Below are 22,780 nucleotides of genomic sequence, written 5' to 3'. Positions count from 1 at the left end.
TTCAGGAAAATTTTAACTTCAAAATAAATGTTTAAAATATTCCTTATACTGTAAAAGCATATGATATAATATTTCTAATCAGGTCCCTGTAGGAATACTTTGCATGATGCTAAGATAATATTTAGGGCTCCTTCAGATATGTATGGTAACTTAATCAGAGCAAGTAGAGTGGTGCCTTTTGGTATATGATACAAGGAAAACATGTAGATCTTCTTATATCTTAACATACAATATATCATGTATCTTAATGTGCAATATAATAAACCAAAGATAAGAATGGGGATAGTTATTTCCCCTCATATTTCATATAGTAAGTTGATAAATTATTATAAATAATAGCAAAGAGGGAGAGTTTCGAGTTTCTGGAAAAGTCAGAAAGAACTGGTCTCTTGATACTGCCAGCCTACACTATCTTGAGGTTAAAATTCACTATGATGGAATCTCCTTATTAAGAAAATTACAGTTCATCTTCAGCTTATATTAAGACAAATATTAGTAATCAGTTTAAACTTGATATTGTTTTAATAAGAAGAAAATAGTAACAAATTGTTGTGGAGATGGAGCATGTTCTTAAGAAGTACTGATTATCTTAAAATAAAGGTAATAATATAACAGCTTTGCTCTTATACCGCTATCCCCCTCCCACTCCCATGCTACTCATATTTATATCAGTGGTAAGACAAAGGACACTCATACCACTAAGAATTTCAACACCCAAGAAAACTGGGTAAAATCACATTTAGTTATCTTATTAAACTGTTAATACATTTTTATTTCAGATATTCTTAAAAAGTTCCAAGACCAAGAATAACATAAGTTAAAAGTTGTTTGAATTTATAGCAGTATGAAAGGTGGACTTCCATACAGAATTTGACATTAAAAGAAAACAGCTATGTAAGCAATTTGTGTAGGTAATTATTAGCTGGAAGCTATTTGTACTCTAAGTTTATTGAATATACAAATATGATAATAAGACTTTGCACAAATGTAACCTTTTGATAATAAATCCATGTAAAAGACTGTGCCTTGGGTAATAATTCTAGATATTATAAGTATATTTGAATTCCCTGCAAACAGAATGCAGACCTCTAGACCAAGTACATAACCATTTTTCATTCATGGTATTTAATAGATCATTTTACCTAAAGTCTCAGAAAGGACAAGTAAAACAATGGAGAGTGAAGCTGTTTTATTTGTGCGTGTATTAAAACATTGCAATCACAGAAGAAACAGCAAAGTAGAACTATAAAACCTGTCTTCAGAAGTAAGCAAAATTACACTGAAAATCATAATTATTGGAAATAAATAAATACCTAATCATTACCTGAGAAGTATTCCTGATATTGCATGGAGAACTCAATGATTAACTGTTTTGTTTTTTGTTTTGCCTTTTGTGGTATTTACTGACCAGTTTAGAAAAAACACTTTTGTGGTAAAATAAAATGTAAAACAACCAGGTTCTCTTTATGAACCTTGTACATTTACAATACTTCATAGGACTGTATGCTCCCCACCAAGTCAGTTTTACTGTATACTAAGAAAATAAAAATGAAATATAGAATCTTTCAATTTCCTTTCCTCATTTTAGATTTTGGTTACATTTTTATTATGTTTCATATTTTCATATTTAAATGTAATCAGTGCACAAAACCAGTCTTTTCACTCCTCTCTCTTTGAGTTATTTTAGTTTATTTTATGAATAAATAGATTTCATGATCAAGGAGTTTCTTCTAGGAGGACTCATGTAATGCTACCTCCTGCATTCTTTGGTGCTTAATCCATGTCCTCCCCATACCCATCCTTTCCTCTTGCCTGCACCTCTAGTCCATAAGCCATTTTTTGATTGTTTTCCATTCTTGAAGGGGACTAATGATGTGGAATGGCAGGAGTTGTTGTACACGGGGAGCCTACAGCTCCAGTGTGGGTCTTGTTTAGAATATCCTCTGTCACCAAGTTTATTTCATTTACCCTCAAGTTGGAAACATGCAAAGCCCCTAACACTGTGTTGTGATTTTGTAGTCATGGCCTTTTTTTCTGTTTTCTCCCACAGTACCCTCATCTGGGAGACCACTACATAGCTAATAAAAATGATAGGAGAGTGTGCTATTTTCTTCAGCCTGATGTCCCCAATTATTCTGAGTTTCAGTAGGAAAACATACACCTTCCTTATAGCCTATTTATGTCCCACTGTTCCAGTAAGATTTGCTGGACAGCCTTTTGGGACTAATATTATTTGTACAAAAATCTATATTAAGCTCAAGGTTTGAAGGTAGATGTGTCGATTCTTGTTCTTCTCCCTCTAGATTTTACGCAATTTAGCAGGTATGCTTGACAGTTAGTGGTTTTTATACTTTGTATTTTTGTTTTCTTTTTTTCAAAAAAAGGAGGTAGAGTAAAAAAGCCTTTACTTCATCAATAGCAGAAGTTTCAAAGTTCTAGTTGCCACTTTTTTGCATTAAATATTTTATTTAATGTTTAAAGTAAAATTACATATATTGACAATTTAAAGAATAATAAAAGATAAATAGCCATGTATTCACTATCACACTAAAGGGAAAGAATTTTTCCAGTATCTTTGAAGTGTCCTACTTTTTGTCAGGGGAGATTAACTGCTTAATCAGGGGAGATTTGACCAACCAAATATCTCAGGCATTTAATACAATAAAGGCCTGTTTCACATTCATGACACAATTCCGTGAGGATCAGTGGAGAAATTCTGCTCCATGAAGTCATTCAGAGACGTGGGTTACTTCCATTTAGCAGTTCTGCCACCTTTCACTGCCTCAAAGTCATCCCCTGGTTCCTCTGCAGACGAAAGAAAGAGAGATAATGTGAGAATTTTATAGGATGTTTTAAGGGACCAGGCCTTGAAGATGTGTGTATGACTTCTGCTCATATCCCACCTATTGCAAAGGGAAATAGAATAAGGAAAATAAAAGGGAATTTAGCATTGTCTCAGCATACCTTCTGTGTTCTCCTCTCATTCTCTCTCTTCAAGAGGTAACCAGCCTCCTGATTTTGGTGTTAAGGATTCTCCTGTTTTGCATATGTACCTGCCTCAAGCAAATCTTGTCTAGTTTTGCCTGTCTTTGACTTTTATAAAAATGGACTCATATTGCTAATATATGTTGCTTGGCTTGGTTTTGCTTCTTGCTGCTTAAAAGAATATGTTTTCTGGCCAGGCACGGTGGCTCATACCTGTAATCCCAGCACTTTGGGAGGCCGAGGTGGGAGGATCACGAGGTTAGGAGATCGAGACCATCCTGGCTAACACGGTGAAACCCCATCTCTACTAAAAATACATAAAAAAAATTAGCCGGGCGTGGTGGCGGGCGCCTGTAGTCCCAGCTGCTTGGGAGGCTGAGGCAGGAGAATGGCGTGAACCCAGGAGGTGGAGCTTGCAGTGAGCTGAGATCGTGCCACTGCACTCCAGCCTGGGTGATGAGTGAGACTCTGTCTCAAAAAAAAAAAGAATATATGTTTTATACATTTTAGAAATAGTATACTATGTGTGTCCATTACGTAAAGTTTTTAAGTCTGTTATTCAAATATTCTTATTTTTTTGCTAATTTTGTCTGAGTGTTCTATCAAATACTGAAAGAAGTATATTTAAAAAATGCTGACGATGGATTTACCCATTTCTTACAGTTCTATCAATTTTTGCCTTATATTTTTTGATGCCATGCTATTAGGTGCATATAAGTTTAGAATTATATTTCTAGTAAATTTAATTTTGTAGTCAAAGTGTAGCGATCATCTATATGCTTATGACTTCTAAATTTATGTATTCAGCCTAGACCTCTCCTGTGAGCTTGTATTAGTTTTCTATTGCTGTGTGATAAATTACTGTAAATTTAGCAGCTTGAAACAACATACATATATCATGTCAGTTTCTATGAGTTAAGATTATGGGAACAACTTAAGTGGATTCTCTGCTGAGAATATCACAAGCCTACAGTCAAGCTGTTGACTGGGTTTTATTCTCATCTGAAACTCAGAGTCATCTTCCAAGCTTGAACTTGTGGGCGGAATTCTGTGTTTTGCAGCTATAGGACTGACGGCCTCAACTCCTAGGGGACACCCCTCTCCATAGGAAGTTCAAAATGTAGTTTTTTGCTTCTTCAAGGCCAGCAGGAGATCATTTCTAACTTCAGAGAAGTTCTGGACCCTCTTTGAATGGGCTAAACTGATTAGGTCAGCCCTACCCAGGGTAATCTCCCTTTACATTGACTCAGAGTCAACTTATTAAGAACATTAATTATTTCTGTAAAATTTCTTTACCTTTTTTCATGTGTTATTCATTAGAATGAATTACAGGTCTTGTTCGCATTCAAGAGGAGGGGATTATAGAGGATTATTGAGGTTTCTCTTGTAATTCTATCTACCACAGAGACCTTGTCTTACATATTCAACTCCCTACGTGATACCTCTACTTGGTTTTCTCATTAATATCTAAAATTCAACAAGATCAAAACTGAACTCTTGATTTACTCCTTCAAAAATTTCCCTATATCATAAATGTCATCTCAAAAAAAATTTCAAATTCTGTCACTTCTTTTTATCTCTAGTGGTATTACCCTGGCCAGGTCATCAGCATTATCTGTATTTGTAGATTAAAACAGCCTCCTTCCTAATTAGCTTCGTTTCTCAGTGTATTCCTCCTACAGCAACAGGAATGATCATAAAACATAGGTATAGGCCACGCGCAGTGGCTCACGCTTGTAATCCCAGCACTTTGGGAGGCCGAGGCGGGCGGATCACGAGGTCAGGGGATCGAGACCATCCTGGCTAACACAGTGAAACCCCGTCTCTACTAAAAATACAAAAAATTAGCCGGGCGTGGTGGCGGGCGCCGGTAGTCCTAGCTGCTCGAGAGGCTGAGGCTGGAGAATGGCATGAACCCGGGAGGCGGAGCTTGCAGTGAGCCGAGATCGCGCCACTGCACTCCAGCCTGGGCGACAAGCGAGACTCCGTCTCAAAAAAAAAACATAGGTATAATCTTTTCACTCCTCTGATTATAACCATTCAATGCCTATCTGCTTCCCCTTAGAATTGCGTTCAAGGACTTGATAGGCTTTTTGCCTATCTTTCTAAGTTCATTCTAGACCACTTCGCTTTCATTCATTAAGCTCCAGCCATACTGTCTTATTTCAGTTCTTGGGATGTGTTCAGTTCTTTTCTGTTTCAGAGCATTTTCATAGGGGATTCACTATTTGGAAACCTCTCTTCCTTCACTACAACTTTGCACATGATTAGATCCTTCCCATACTTCAGATCGCAGCTTGGATATCACCTTCTTAAAGATCCTTCCTCTGACCAAAATGTCCAAAGAGGTCTCCTGTGCCCTTTACCCAATATTCTCTACCTTACCCCTTGATTTTAGCACTTGTCACACTTTATAATCATATGTTCAATTTGTTATAACTTCTTTCTTTTCTCCTGCTCACTTTTGTATCCCAATACCTAAACACTGCCTGTGTAATAATAGGTCCTGAAAATATATTTGATGAATGACAACTAAAGTATTGCTGTTATCATCAGAGTATGCTAGAGTAACTCCAAGCAGACTTTCTAGGGACATCAGCCTTGAGCCATTTGTTTTAGGACTGAGAATCAGAAAGGAAGAAAGTTCTATGACAGATGTAGTGGAGAGCAAAAACAAATTGATGGATATGGAGATGGGCATGGAGGGCCCAGGAGTCAGTACACCAGAAGGGGCAGTTGGACATCAGGTTGCAGAGGTATAGTGACCACTTTATGAAGAACCTAGAATGGCAGACGTAAGAGTTTTCCACTTTAAATAAGGATCTTCATGGCTTTTTAGGTGAAGAGTTAAAAATAAGCCACTCTGGCAAATTGACTATGGTGAGTTAAAAGCATCTGAAAAGCAGCAGGTGCAAAAAGATCACTCTGACCTTTCTTCTGCTTCTCCAAAGCAGGAGATGAAATTCCTAAGAGAAAGATGTCCTCCGTTTACCAGAAGGAAAGCGTCACTCTTACTATCATCAAGAACAAGAAGTTGAGGCCCAGGAAAATCTGTGCAAACAAACTTAGACTAATCCTTATGCTCCTAGTCATTTCTCCACTGAATTAAGGACTCTACCTAGCTCCTTTGCTGTGTCACATTTTCCTAATTTCCTACTCTTTGTCTGATTCATTACACATGTTCATCACTGACTGCATCTTCGGATCTTCATTTCCCTATGAAGGCTCCTGTGCCACATAAAACTTATATTAAATAAATGTGTATGTTTTTCTCCTGTTGATCTGTCTTAGGCCAATTTAATTATTAGGTCCATCTGAAAAAGAAAAAAGCCCTAAAAGTAGAGGAAAAAATTTTTCCTCCCCTACATAGGCAAATGAAAAATAGTTAAAAAGCAATGTTTAAGAAAGATTAATGAAGCACCATTATTTCTTTTGAACTGAAGAGACTATCTAGAGATAGATCATCTACCCAAGAGTCTTTTTGTTTTTTTATTCAATAAATATTTCTGTTCCACTCACTATGTCTAAGGCACTGTCCTGGGCATGGAGGATTCTATGAGCATCACTTCAAAGATGAGTTCTGAAGAACAAACAGAGATCAGCCCAAGGTTGGTGGAGGATCTTAAAAAGAAAGGAGAGAGTGTTCATGTGTCCAGAGACAAAAAAGAATGCAGATAGTTCTTAAGAATTTAAATAGTTTAGTTTTGCTGGAGAGTAGAGTTTGAGGGAGAGATATGAATGATAAAATTAACGAAGTGATCAACAGCTAGATCAGGAAGAGCCTTGTTTGTGATCATAAGAAATTTGGACAAATTAAGAAGTGTGAGAAATGGTGGAATATACAAATGAAAATGTCTAGTAGGCATTTAGAAATATGAGACCAGAACAGATGAGTTATTGGAACTGGAAATACAGATTGAGATTTCCTGTTTGAGAAATTAGGTCATCTTTTGGAGGGCTAAGCAGAGAAGAGAAAGAAGGGTAGAACTCCAAGACAGAAGAAAGAGAAAGGGATGAGATTGTTAAAGGTTGAAAAAGCAATGATCACCACTGTGGAAGCCAGGATTGTGAAGCCTTTCAAAATAGTCTGCAGGTAAAATGTCACAAAGGGGTCAGGAATTTAGAAGATATATTTTATGATAGCAAGAACTTGTAGCCGTTAAAAAAGGAAGTTCTACGTGGCTGTGGTATTTCAGTGTGGATGTCCACTTTTGTAAGCACTTAGATGTGGGTTAATGATGAAAAACTATTTGCCAGTGTTAGAAAATACAATGTTTTCTTAAGATAGTAGCACTAAGTTACTTAGGTTATCATTTATTTAATCAACCCCTTTTGTAACTAATAAAAAATTAGTTCCTTTAAAACAAATTTTTGATACATTTCATAATTTTGGCATCTCTACGGAAGTTTTATTAGCAGGGGACACAGAAACAATGTAATTTGGAGACAGACAAGCCTATGTTTGGATTCTGGCTCTGCTGGTTATGAGTCATGTGAACTTTTATATTTGGTGCTTACTTTTGTCTCTCAACAATATCTATATTGGAACTTGATATTTTAGTTTTAGGCTCTATCTACTGACTTCCCACCATGGGACAAGAGGATTTAGTCATTTTTCTTTCTTCATTCAACCATACATATATGTCCTGGTCCTTCCAACCCTCCTATTCTTCCATTATAGTGATGCCATTTTGTTTAGAGTCAGTGCTTTCATTATCATGACAATGTAAATGTTATCCACGATTTAGCTGTGCAGCTTCATCTAATTTTTTCCTTTTCTGCATTTTCTATTTTCCCTGAAGTTAATAGCATCTTACTTTTTCATTTGCTCAAAGTTCTAAGTTTGTATCACTTATCCAAGCAAGCTCTTCATCGTCTAAATATTCTGTCTAGATTTTAAGACAAACCATCTTGTCTGCCAGTTTTATCTTTCCAAACAGTCTCCCAAGCATCTGTTCTGCTCCAATTTGAAATACTTGCCCTCTACACCTGTTACACAGCTGTCATCCTTCCAACCAATCAAAATTTTCTTTTCTGTCTCTCCTTTTTCAGATCAGGTTTCTGCATCCCATTTCTTCCTGTCATCTAACTCCCTTGCCTTGTTATGTCCTCTGGTATCTTTCCGAGAGGTAGATATTTTGAGAACTTGTCTGAAAATGTTTATTTTACACACACAACCTTGATTGACACATTGATAGAATTTGGTAGCATTTAATAGAATTTTAAGTGATAATTGTTTTCCTTGAGAATTTTGAAAGCATTCTTGCTCCATTGCCTTATTCTAGATTCCAGTGTTGCTACTGACAAGTCTAACACCATTTTGATTCTTGATCCTCCCCATGTGATCTGTTTGTTTTTCTCTGACAACATAGAAACTTTTCTTTATTACCAGTGTTCTGAAATGTCAAGACAATGTCCCGTGATGTATTTATTTTTTTATCCATTTTGCTAAGTACTCGGAGTGATCTCTTTAGATCTAGAAACTCATGTTCTTCAGTTCCCTGAAATTTTCTTGCATTATATCATTAATGGTCTTCTTCATTTTGTTTTCTCACTTCTAACTGTCTGAAATTCCTATTACTTAGATGTCGAATCTCTTAAATTAATCCAATATCCTGGCTTTTTTCTCTCTTCAATTTTCCATCTTTTTTTTTCTTTTGCTTTACTTTCTAAGAATCACCTTAACTTATCTTCCAACTCATATGTTGAGTTTTTCACTTGCTTATATTTTTCATTTGCAAAAGCGTTTTTTTTTCTTTCTGATTTCTTGTCTTTTTATTAAATATAGGGCCTTTCCTCTTTTGGTGGAACCAATATTTTCTCTTATCTTTCTGAGGCTCTAACGTATAGTTATTTTAACTTTTTGGTTTTACTTTGTTTTGTTTTGTCCCCGCATTCTTTGCCTTGCTTCTGTTCTGATAATCTATTGCCTTCTTTCTCGCCTTCCCTCTTCTGGGCAACCTGGTCAACCTTTCCTGGATTTTATAGCAAACAACATCTTGCTTCTTTTTGGTATCTATGAAAAAACTTCCGTTTCAGCTTCTGTGATCTTTAAAGTTAGTTATCACTCCTTTGTCTGCATTCCATATTTATAAAACTTTATGATGTCTCTCTTGTAAAATTCTCTCTTCTCTTACCTATATTTTGTAACTGTATTTCTTTTCTAATTCATTTCCTCTAGAGAGGTTTGATGAGGGAGTAGAGATCAATGCATGAATCCAATATGCCCCCATTTTACTAGAAATTCTCTTCATTGACTAGTTAACTAAACTAACTAAAATTTACCAGCATACTCATAACACTAAAATTATCACTAATTATTTATAATTGTATAGTATCCTTAAAGTTTCACAATGCAGTTTTTTTAACATGTTTCGTATTTTAAGCTTGTTTTTCTGGAATGTTAATTTTCAGAGTTATATATTATTTCTGCTTTGATTTGCTGGCATTATTCTAGGCTTCTCTATATATCTATATTTATTTCAGTAACTACCTTAGGCAGTTACTTTGAAATTTTAATATGAGCACTGTTTGGTGTGGTTTTTGCAAATGCCTTAAGAGCTTCCTGTATGTTTCTTGTCAGTAGATATTTTTGCGGATTTAATTTAGTTTTCTTTTCTAAACCAAGATTTCTGGATTAGGACCTCTGCTGTTTTAGTCCATACTATTTCTCTATTAAATGGTTGCAGGCTAACCACACATGGGCTAGAATGTGAAATGAGAGGTAAGACAGGGAGCATATAGTAGAACTTAATAAATATTTGCTTGTGATTGCTTGAAGCTAGCAATGAGTTCGTGGCTCACAAACTTTATCTATAAGAAACAAATCATATTAATTTCAGAATATACACATACTTCTAGTGTTTTATAGAGTTTTATGTTAGCCATTGAATTTTACTGTTGTATGGAAAGCAGTATTATTCTTCCTATATAAGACACACTACAGTAACAACACATCAGATGCCTAGATAATATATGATGAAGGAAAAAAATCAATCTTCCAAATAGGTATTGATTGCTAATCATTAATAGAAATAGCTATGCCACATATCTGGCATAAGGAAGGGGGATTCTCCATAAATATAATACTTCTACAAGGATTTTATTATGTGATGAGCAGAAGGGAGAATTTAGAAATAATGTAATATATAGGTGACAACATATAAACACATTTTATCTAGATAATAACCAAAACAATTATATTTACCTACATTTTATTATCTCACCATAAAAATGTTTATTTGAAAATATATCAGGTGGGAATTGAACAATGAGAACACATGGACACAGGAAGGGGAACATCACACACCAGGGCCTGTTGTGGGGTGGGGGCAGAGGGGAGGGATAGCATTAGGAGATATACCTAATGCTAAATGACGAGTTAATGGGTGCAGCACACCAACATGGCACATGTATCCATATGTAACAAACCTGCACATTGTGCACATGTACCCTAAAACTTAAAGTATAATAAAAAAAAAGAAAATATATCTAGACACTGTTTAATACTGAGCAATGCAAAACATTTTGTGTAAATTATTTGTCACAATAATTTGTTGCATAGAAGTAGCCTTAACTATTTGACATTAAGTGCAGATGTTGCTATTTTACTGTAAATATTTGCTATATTTCAAAACCAGCTTGATCCATTCTGTTTTACATTGTGGCTAATAGTCTAATCTGAACTACTTTTTACTCATACAAAGTATGTGGAGAGATCAAAATGACTTTCTAGGATTCTGTTGCCTATTGCCTCTTAAATGCTGCTCGTTTTTCTTTACTTGTTTTTTGAGATCTTTTGAAAATAGATGTAATGCTATGAAGCTTTTAAAAATCTTTGTCTCTGTCTCTTTCTCCTGCATTATCCTGTTTTTGGAATATCTCACTATTTTCAGTCACAACACCCCACCAAACTCACTCGATTTTATGTATTATACTATATCCCCCTGAAAGGCAATTTCTTCTATTTAATCGACATGAAAAACTCATGTACTGTCATCACTGAAACAGAAAATGAAAATTTAAATTAGTATTGATTATATACATAGTACCCAAAATACCTTATTTTTATTTAAGGTTAAAGGGTATATCTCACATACACTTTTTCTTTTCTGACATTTCAAACTAATGGGAGGGACACTAAATTTCTCATCTTTCAATTCCTTTCTTCAGAATCCTTTGGTCCTTTTTGATTTTCTCTCAATACTTTTGACACTGACAAAATCATCTTTTCAGGCTCACCTTTTTTCACTGTTTTTTTGGCCATATTTCATAGTTAACCCTCATTCCTACTGTTCCTTAAATCCTTTCCTTGTACTTGTTTATTAATGTATATTAAAAGTTTGTTTTCATGCATACTGTGTGATAATATCCTATCTTGGTTTCTTAATCACATGTTTTTTATAATATGTTTCCTACTTCATGATCTTTCCCTTTGAATTATTTTTTATATCTTGTATTTTCCTGTCATGTGAGCTAAAAGAATCCCCCAAGTTTCCAACATATAACCTGCTTTATTCTCCCATTTTACCTGTGGATGCATTCAAGTTTAGCCACCATTTTTATGGTGCTGATTCTCATAACACTATTTGTCCATTTAATTATGCTTGGATTATTGTATCTATTTCTGAGCCCTGGATTTACAAAAAGGCATTAACAAACTAGAATATGTCTGGAGAGGATGATTAAACTGATTGAATTCTCCTAAACCATGTCCCATACTAAATGGCTGAAGGAATTGTGTATATTTATTGTTTATCCTGGAGTAAAAAAGATTAAGTGTAGACAGGATAATTGTTTTCAATAATTGGAAAGTCTTTCATGTAAAGGAGAGAACAGATTTGTTATGAGTTGTTCTAGAAAGCTCAACTAGAACAACCAGTACAAGTTATAAAGAGATAGGTTCAAATATTCTCTAATGAAGATCAGGTATTAAATCTTACTCATTCTGGCTTTGCCACATTGTCTAGCACAGGGCCTTAGTCATATCTGGGCCTAATAGGTGTTTATTGATTGATTTGAATTGGCATGAATGGAAAGAATAAACCTCTCTAGCAGTAAAAATAGACTGTCTTTTGAAGTAAAAGTATCCAATCTTTCAACAAAGAATTATTCATTACCTACAATGTAGCTGTCCCTGTGCTACGCATCTGGAATATAAAGATACTAACATCTTAATATTGTAGATCATTTCTATGGGCAAAGCATTCTTCTAAATATTTTTCACGTACTAACTTATTTTGCAGCAGCCTCTTATGGTAGGATCTTTTATTATTCCCAATTTAGATGTAACTGAAGCACATAGAGGTTACTTTTTTTTTTTTTTTAACTTTTGAAACAGAGTCTCACTCTGTTGCCCAGGTTGAAGTGCAATGCTGTGACCTTGGCTCACTGCAACCTCCACCTCCCAGGCTCGAGGGATTCTCGTGCTTCAGCCTCCCGAGTAGCTCGAATTACAGGACCGCACTACCATGCCAGCTAATTTTTGTATTTTTAGTAGAGACAGGGTTTCACCATGTTGGCCAGGCTGGTCTCAAACTCCTGATCTGAAGTGATCCACCCACCTCAGCCTCCCAAAGTGCTGGGATTACAGGCATGAGCCACCACACCCGACCATATAGAGGTTACTTAATGAGCTGTGTCACAAAGCTAGTAAGTGGTCAAGTTGTGATTTGAATTCAGGCAGTCAGGCTCCAGAATCTGCATACCGAACTGCTGTGATAAACCTCCTCCAAGAACAAGGCAAGATGTGCATATAAACCAAAGGACAGAAAGATTTTTATATTGGACTATAATCTAGTATAGTTCTTTTCTGGTGATTCCCTGGCCAATGGCTAATCTGTCGACTTGAATGCCTGTGGTCTTCTTTATTTTCAGTCAGCTTGCACACCACATCCGGGTGATCTTCCCCAAAAGCAAAGCTGATCATTCCACTCCCTTGTCCACAGCACAAATCTATTCATTATTCTTGTCCACAGAACAAATGTAATCACCATAATTTAGACACCAAGGCCCTCTGTGGTCTGTATCTACCCGTACCTCTTACCTCATCTCTCCCTGAACCCTGAATTTGACCGTGTGCTTAAATGATATTTCTTGTCTGAAAAGAAATTATTGTGAAAATTAAGTTAAATAATCAATAAGTTATTGTGAAAATTAAGTTAAATAATCAATATAAAATGCTTAGAGTAGTAGCACCAAGAATATAATAACTGCTTAAGAAATGTTAGCATATATATTTTCATTTATTTCTGATTATTGTGCAAAAAATGCTGTACCCTACCTATAGCTTATTTTTAGTTCCCTCACTATACCTCAAAATTGCTTCATAATAAAATTGAGAAATAAAAATGTATTGGCTTGCCTAATTTACAAATTCAGAGGCAGGGTGGATCTAGTTGGGGTCCAGTCAGAGCTTTTCCTCTGTTTCTCTGCAGGTTTCTCAGCTTAGCCTCCTCTGTGCCGGCTTATTTTTCAGACTGGCTTCCATCAACGCAGCCAGAGAGCTGCCAGCAACAGTAGGAACTACATGCTTTCTTATTCACATTCACTAGGAGATAAAATATTACTTCCCATAACCATCCAACTGAGGCTCTGAACTTCAATCTCAGATCACCTGCAAAATAATCACTGCAGCCTGAGAAGCCCTGAGTCACCTGGTGTAGTGGGTTGAATGGTGACCCCAAAAAGATATGTCCACATTCTAACACCCAGAACCTGTGATTTTATTTGGTAAAAGAGTCTTTTCTGATGTAATTAAGTTAAGGATCTCACAATGAGATCATGCCAGATTAGCTGGATGGGCCCTAAATCTAAGGACAAGTATCTTTATAAGATACACGACAGAAGAGAAGGCACACACACACACACACACACAGAGAGAGAGAGAGACAGAGACAGAGACAGAGACAAAGAGAAAGCAAGAAAGAGGAAAAGGCCATGTGAAGTGGGAGGCAGAAATTAGATCTACACAACCACATACCTGGAGCCACCAGAAACCTAAAGAGGCAAGGAGGATTCTGTCCTTGCCTCCAAGGGGAGTGTGGCCCTAATCACACCTTGATTTCAGACATCTGGCCTCCAGAACTGTAACAGAATACATTTCTGTTGTTTTAAGCCACCATATTTGTGGTAATTTATGGCTGCCACAGGAAACTAATATAAGTGGTCATTCCTGAACCAAATATTTTGACAAGGAGCATAGGATGACACTGTTGGGATTACACTATTTCAGGCCCATCGCTGGAGCTGGAGGTGGGGGCAATCCATTCTAAACTGTGCAACTTCCACACACAGGAGCAGAATGGATATTAGAGCAGCAACACAGCATCCACTTCGGTATCCTTTAATTCCACTTCCTGCTTATAACCTGCTCATTTCTATTGGTTACAACACAATGGATTCCAATCATGGTCTTTATTCAAGAGCTTTATTCAGCACTTCTTAGTTTACATGATTAATTATGACATAACTAAAACCTGATCATCTCATTTGAGTTGCTAACCAACTTACCCAATCCATAGTTATCTTAGCTCATCAGACACATCCCTCACTGATAACTCCTTCAAGTCATCTTAAATATGACCACCCAAATTACCATTTTTTTGTACCACCACAGACAAATCCCAGGACTCCAAAAATTTTTAAAGGGCTCCCTTTAAAATCTTCTATCTCTATCTTCATTGGTCTCTTTAATAAAATATAATTTGAGTCCAGATGTACCTTACGTGTTACTTAATGCAATGATGATTCTCAACATATGTTGGTTAACATTGATCCTGATGATGCTTAACTGGCATGTAAGTGCATGCTACATATTCTTGTGACTATGTGTAAACAAATGTCAAATATAATAGTTTTCTTTCACCCAAATTTAATGGTTTGAAATTCTTTAAAACTTTGAAATCTTTAGAATGGGGAACAAGCAGACTTGAGGGATGGGATGAACAAATCATTTTGCAATAACCTCTGTGTTTTTCCACTGTCTAATGCAAATGTGTACAAAGGGCTTTGGTTTTAGCTTGTGCAGTCTTTAAAGATAGACTATTGTTGCTTAGAATGAAAAAAGACTCTACACTGAATACTAGAATGTAAAATATGAGTTTAAAACTTTTTCTTCTAAAACAAAGAATATAAGGGCAAAGGGTTGTCTTGTTAAAAATTTTAATTATACTTAAATCTTAATCACAACAGCTAAAAGTAGAAGATACCTGTTAAATAAATTATAGAGAAAATCAAAGCAACAAGATGTATAAGGAAGCACCTATAAATTAGTGTCTAGAAAAACGATATATTTCTGTGTTCTGTATTTCTGTATGACAAAACACAGTGAACTGTTGAGTTATTACAGGAATAGCCCATGAAACACTGCATCTGAGAAACCATTTGAAAAATGTGAAAAAATCCCAGCAGGATTTTACCCATTCAAAGCAATTTTACTGCTGTCTTCCTTTGCAAATGGCATTGTACTGTATTCATTTTCTTTGCTGCTATAACAGATTATCACAAATTTGGTGGCTTAAAACAATGCAAATGCATTATCTTACAGTTCTGTAGGTCAGAAGTCTGACAGGGGCTAAAATTAAGGTGTCAGCAGGACTGCAGTCCCTTCTGTAGCTCTGGGTAGAATCTGTTTCCTTGTCTTTTTTAGCTGCTAGAGGCCACCTACATTCCCTAGCTCATGGTTCCCTTTCTTTATCCCCCAAATGAACAAAGGTTATTCCAGTCGTTCTTAATATCACATCACTCTGACTTCCTCCTCTGCCTCACTCTTCCATTCTTCAAGACTCTGTGATTACATGGGATCCACCCAGATGATCCAGAATGATCTCCCTATGTTAAGTTGGCTCATTAGCAAACTTCATTCCGTCTGCAAACTCAATTCTCCATTGCCATGTAATGTCACATATTCACAGGTTCCAGTGATTAGGGGGTGGACCTTTTGGGAGACTCATTATTCTGCTTGCCACATACACCATTGTCAAATTCCTGGTCTTGGTAACTGTATTGTGCTTACATGAGATGTTATCCTTTGAGGAAACTGGATAAAAGGTATGCAGGGACTCTGTGCTATTTTTTACAACATCTATGTAAGCCTAAAATTATCTCAAAATCAAAGTTTAAACAATCCCACTTTTTTGGAGAATTGAGTGAAAACATATAGAAATGATTACAAAATTTCAGGAATTACACAATATTAAAATAGATTAAAATGGGGTTATTTAACTTCTAAATTAGTAAATGAAATAATAAATGATAAAAGTCACATTCTTCATTTAATTAAAAACAATTTAGTAAATATTAACTATTTATGGTTGTTACACATTTTACAAAGACTTACATGAGTACCATCTCAGTTTCTTTCTCTTTAAATAAACCAATGCCCATAATTGACTAAATATCATTAAACTACATACCACATTCCCTTTAAATAAACCAATGCCCATAATTGACTAAATATCATTAAACTACATACCACAGTTTAATTTCACTATGGTTGATAGAAAGAATACATTTTCAAAACGTTTATGTGCCTACCAAGCCTATCAAATGAAAATCTAAACCCCTTAAGCCAATTTATACTAAGGTGCTTTATAATAAATTTCATACTGTTTTTATAGTTTTCTAAAAGACCATCACATTCTGTTTTACTTACTATTTTGTAAAGCTGTTGGATACATAGGGTAGATTTTATTGACCTGTTTTTACAGACAAAGAAAATTAGGACTGAAAAGTTACATGAAGGTTTCTGGTCAAGAAGACAAGTGTATTTATATTTGGGTATTCTCGTCTGCTCACTAAACAAACCAAAGGCAGATAAAATTTAAAAATGAAAAAACAGGAAGACATAACCAGACTCAAAATCAAGAACAGAAGTAAACTAACAAAAATGGTGAAATGGGCTGAAACTGTAAGCCTGTTAGACTTTAAATGTGGAAGCTGCTGGAACAGCTAGAAGATTAACTCCTAAGTAAGAGCTGGGAGGCAGGCTCATTGATTGAAGACAAGGATAGGGACTAAGGTGCCAATCTATGCCCCAATGAGAAAGAAGGTGGAAGTAAAAGAATGGTAGCAATTTCCACCTGAAGCTGCAATGTTTAGAATGTGCTAGGCTTAAAGAACCAGACTCAGACACAGACACAGAAGCACTGGAAAACCAGCTAATCTCCAGGCTAACTCTCTTGTCTGCAGTAGTACCAATGTCACTCTGGCTCAGGGGACACCAAACCAACGATGGGAAAACTTAGCTCTGAAAAAGAGCCCAAAGAGCATTTTGGAGATAACTGCAAAGTTGTTTGATAAGGAAGGAAGTGACAAAGAGAAAAAGAAGATAAAGAGAAAGAAAAAAAAAAATCAAAAGCCTTTCACTAAAATGAATGTAAACATCAGAATTTAAAATAAATGAATAAATCTAATGCTAAGAAAGAGAGGCCACAATACTACAAGCAAAATTTAACTTTTATATTGCAGTCTGACAAAAACTTAGATATATATTTTAAATATGCAAAGAGATAAAGGATAATTTTCAATTAAAGGATATATAACTTGAAAAGCAAAGAAAAATGAAACTTGAACAAGTAAATATGAAATACGTAGGAACAGAATATTAGAAATAAGAAAATATGGCATTAGGAAAAACACAACAGGCAAAATAAACACTAAGATATAGATAAAGACAGAGAAATTGCTAAGTTGCAAAATGGCTCAGAAGAATTTACCCAGATTACAGCTTAAGAAAAAAGGAATGTTTTAAAATAAATGTTAGAGCAGTTGAAAACCTTGTGAGGTATATTGAAATGCCTCAATGTTTAGTAAGAGTTTCAGAAAAATACAATGTAAAAAGCAAAAAAAAAAAAAAAAAAAAAAAAAAAGCTGAAAATCGTTTGTAAAGACAACTTCAGCAATCCCATTACTGGATGTATACCCAGTAATATAAATCACTCTATCATAAAGACACATGCACATGTTTCTTCATTGCAACACTACTCACAATAGCAAACACATGGAATTGACCTAAATGCCCATCAGTGATACAATGGATAAAGAAAATGTGGTATGTCTATACCATGGAATACTATGTAGCCATAAAAAAGAATGAGATCATGTCCTTTGTGGAAACGTGGATGGAGCTAGAGGCCATTATCCTTAGCAAACTAACCCTGGAACAGAAAACCGAATACTGCATGTTCTCAGTTATAAGTAGGTGCTCAATGATGAGAACATGTGGACACATAGAGGGGAACAGCAGACACTGGATCCTATCAGAGGGTGGAATTTGGGAGGATGGAGAGGGTCAGGAAAAAAAACTAATGAGTACTATGCTTAATACCTGGATGACAAAATAATCTGTACAACAAACCCCTGTTACGTGAGTTCACTTATTTAACAAACCTGGATTTATACCCCTGAACTTAAAAGTTAAAAAAAAAAAGAAATAGTATAGTATTGAATCAATAGAAAAGAATAGTGTCCAGATAAACGCACACATAAATAGGTGATCGCTGGAGGGGTTTACAGAGGAAGGAGTCGCTGAGAAAAGAGGTAGAGGATAAGATCGGACTGGTGAGGTGTTGATGGAGTTGCGTTTCACCAGAACCTGGAAAAGATAGAGGCAAAAGTGAGGACTCTTGTTTTTCAGAGACAGAGGCAAAGATGTGTGGGTGTGGACCGATGAAGGTAAACTTGTAAGGGGTGGCAGTAAACGGAGGGAGTTCATCCCTGTTGGTCTCGGTTTACTCCGAGAGTGGGAAGGAGATAGAGGATGGTGTAGCTGTTACGGGAGGGGAGAAAGAGTGGGTTACCAGCACTCATCTGGGAACCGCAAGCCCCCGACTCCTGGTTTCTTTTCTGCTAAACTGCCTGCATCATTTGGTCCAAACCGACTTTCCCCAAAACCCCACCACTCCTTCCTTAAAATCATAAATGTCTGCCGGGCGTGGTGGCTCACGCCTGTAATCCCAGCACTTTGGGAGGCCGAGGCGGGCGGATCACCTGAGGTCAGGAGTTGGAGACTAGCCTGACCAACACGGAGAAACCCCGTCTCTACTAAAAATACAAAAAAATCAGCCGAGTGTGGTGGTGCATGCTTGTAATCACAGCTACTGCGGAGGCTGAGGCAGGAGAATCGCTTGAACCCAGGAGGCGGAGGTTGTGGTTAGCTGAGCTCGTACCATTGCACTCCAGCCTGGGCAACAGGAGTGAAACTCCGTCTCAAAAAAAAAAAATAATAATCATAAATGTCTGCTAAACTGGGAAACTCATAATTTCCTTTATGTGAATTGCCTTCAGCAAGTAATTTATTGCTATACTTAAGTCCCAAAATACTTCTGTTTGTGGCCACAATTATTTAAAAAAATAATTTTTAAACTTTTGGAAAAGAGATGACAGAATGAAATAATTATATTTCTTTTCATAATTGTTAGAGATAAATAAAAAGATATGCACATGAAAATATTTTTAACAAAGAAACATCGAGCCTATCTTTTAGTATTTCTCCATATTTCTTCATTTGGAGGTTAGCACTAAGGTTTTACAAATACAACTATAAAAAATATCAATTACCTGTATTTTGTTATTGGAGCTCCAAATTCAGTTCAATGCAACAAGTTTTTAAGTACCTTTTAGGCTCAAGATATTGTGTTTATGGGAAGGGAGAAGAAGGAGTTGTGCAAAATACAGGAAGCCTTTGGCTGTAGAAATGTATAATGCTCATACATAAAGCAGCATTATTCCAAGTAATTTCAATCTCCAGTAGTCTGCACTTTTTCCGCAGGCTTGGAGATAGATATATGATCTCCAAATAGGTGTGTTTTCCCATCACAGCTGACCTTCAGGTTTGCTTAAAGCAATCCTGCTGCTCCTACCACCTCACCTTTGTTTAATGAGAGCCATTTCCTAACACCAACGTTGGGTTAATGGACTGAGATGGGAGAAAATCAAACATATCTCTCCATTTTACACCAGATTGCCTTTCTGCCTTGTGGCTTTAATCACTCAATCCTACTCACATCTGCCATAATAATAATTATGGGTTTTCTACTGCTTTCTCACCCAGGAGGATCTGTCAGAGGATAGTAACATCTCCTGAAGAAAGGAAGGGCAAATTCTTAATCTTTTTCCAGCATCGTAGGTAATAATTTTCCTCTACAAACCCCCAAGGAGTACTCCTTTTGGCTCTTACTCCCACTGTTCCCACAGGTTCGTGGCTCTGCTTGGATTTACGAGTTTTCTTCTAGCCTTTTCTCTTCTGAGATAAGTTTTAATTATGTAGACAGATTGTAAAAGTCTCTTTCTTCTTGTAAACAACTATTTCTTTGTTAGTACTAGATTTTGTTTAACTGGTTTCCTCCTATCTGAATCTTCTTATGTACCCAGGAATTATGTCTGTTCATTGTTTAATGGCAGCATCAAGAGAAGAGAAAGCTGGCTTCATTTCATAGCTTCCCTTGAGGGATTCGATTTGGAACACTTCAAATTGCAAGTCTCCCTCGGGAACTGTTGTTACATATGTTTGGAAGCCCATAATATTTTAGTTTAGATTCAATATAAGAGCAAAGTATCACCCATCAAATAAGCAGTATGATAATACTCTTGGCTCTTCTACTTATTTAAAAACTTTCTTTACTACCTGAATCAAGGAAATGTCTGAAATCCTCAAAAGCACTAGTGAAATGTTAAACAGTTGCCCCTTCCTCAGAGAACTCAGAGAACTGGATTTGAGAAAGCATCTTAGGTAGCGCTGACAAACAGCTCTTACTCTGGCCCCTTCAGGTCAGAGTTAAAATATAAAGAAAAGTAAGTATTCAGGCCAGGGGCAGTGGCTCACGCCTGTAATCCAGCACTTTGGGAGGCTGAGGCAGGAGGATTGCCTGAGGTCAGGAGTTCAAGACCAGCCTGGCCAACATGGTGAAACTGAGTCTCTACTAAAAATACAAAAATTAGCTGGGCGTGGCTCAGCTAATTCTAGCTACTTGGGAGGCTGAGGCAGGAAAATCGCTTGAACCTGGGAGGTGGAGGTTGCAGTGAGCCAATATTGCAGCACTGCACTCCAGCCTGGGCGACAGAGCGAGACTCCACCACACACACAAAAAATAAACAAAAACAAAAAAACAAACAAACAAAAAAATGGAAAAGTATTCATGACATGACATTTTTCTCATTTTGCAGAAGAACTTTTAACTATTTGGTGGTTTTTTTTTTCTAATCAAGAAATCATTCTAATTACTTAATACATTCACTTCTAATTCTGAACTCTTACATTATCTTTGAAGCTCATTTGTTTGAGAATTGGTTTTTTATTTTTTATTTTTTTTTTTGAGACACAATCTTGCTGTGTTGCCCAGGGTGGAGTACATTGGCACAGTCACAACTCACTGCAGCCACAACCTTTCAGACTCAAGGGAAATGCCAGCCAGCCTTAAGGACTGTAGAAATGCAGGGCTGACTGGAGGGCTCCCATTGAGTCATATCTTGTTCTGATTTCTGAGGTCACTTTTTGAGCTCCTTTAAGAGATGAGGAATTCTATCACCACAAAGTTAAATGTGGTATCATGGATATCAGCTACAGTTTGTTTTGTTGTTGTTGTTGTTATTTATTTATTTATTTATTTGAGACAGAGTCTCGCTCTGTTGCCTAGGCTGAAGTGCAGTGGCCTGATCACGGCTCACTGCAGCCTCCACCATCCTGGGCTCAAGTGATCCTCCCACCTCAGGCTCTCCAGTAGCTGGGACTAGAAGCACGTGGCACCACGCTGGGCTAATTTTAAAATCTATTTTGTTTTTTTGTAGAGACAGGGTTTCACCATGCTGCTCAGGTTCGTCTTGAACTCTTGAGGTCAAGCAGTCCTCCTGCCTCAGCCTTCCAAAGTGTCAGGATTACAGGCATGAGCCACCTCGACAGCCCTGAAAATTGGTTTTGCCAAGAATACCTAAACATTATCCTTTAACAGACTAGTAATTTCCCACAGCAGTTTTAAACTTTTAACTGGCACCCCATAAAACACCTCTTAAACAGGCAAAATCAATATTTTCCCTCAAAGATTCTTCTGAAATATTTTGAGGCAATGGAATAGAAGAGATAACTTTTCGATGCAGCAATGTGCATGATATCTTCACATTGAAGAAACATTTATTCAGCTCACCCAGAGGCATTGTGTTCTGTGGCCAAGGAACTGAGCCAGGGTTTCTAGCCAGCGTTAGATACAAAGACATGACCTTGGCCCCATTAGCCGGGCTGCTAACTAGGTGAGCTCACCACGCGGGTTACTGCATACTTGTGTGGCAGTTCATTGGGAACAGGGATTCTTTTTGTTTGTTTTTTCTATTTTTATTTTTATTTTATTTTACTTTAAGTTCCGGGATACATGTGCAGAACGTGCAGGTTTGTTACATAGGTATACATGTGCCATGGTGGTTTGCTGCACCTATCAACCCATCATCTAGGATTTAAGCTCCGCATACATTAGGTATTTGTCCTAATGCTCTCCCTCCCCTTGCCTCCCATCCCCCAACAGGCCCTGGTGTGTGATGTTCCCCTCCCTGCGTCCATGTATTCTCACTGGGGAACAGGGATTCTTAACGTGGGTTTCAGTGAAGGTACATGAACACTTTGGCATTCTATGTAAGATTTTGTATGTGATTATACTTTTCTAAAGAGAGGGCTCACATTTTCATCAGATTTTCAAAAAAGGATGCATTTTTTTAAAAAAAAAAAATAAAAGGTTAAGGTTATATTAAACGAGATTGTTCTAAAAGAAAATCTTTTCAGTATTTTTTAAAAAATAAAATAGCTCTTTAT

The 22,780-nt window shown here is 36.6% G+C and overlaps 1 protein-coding gene across 2 annotated transcripts in view; it reads left to right on the top strand.

Annotated features, from left to right (window-relative positions):
* CHST9 (carbohydrate sulfotransferase 9) overlaps window positions 1–22,780 on the top strand; it is a 272,296-nt gene that overhangs the window by 12,291 nt on the left and 237,225 nt on the right. The window lies entirely within an intron of this gene.

This window comes from Pongo pygmaeus, chromosome 17, assembly GCF_028885625.2.
Source record: "Pongo pygmaeus isolate AG05252 chromosome 17, NHGRI_mPonPyg2-v2.0_pri, whole genome shotgun sequence".
Lineage (NCBI taxonomy): Eukaryota > Metazoa > Chordata > Mammalia > Primates > Hominidae > Pongo > Pongo pygmaeus.
This window is presented reverse-complemented; position numbering and strand designations above follow the sequence as displayed.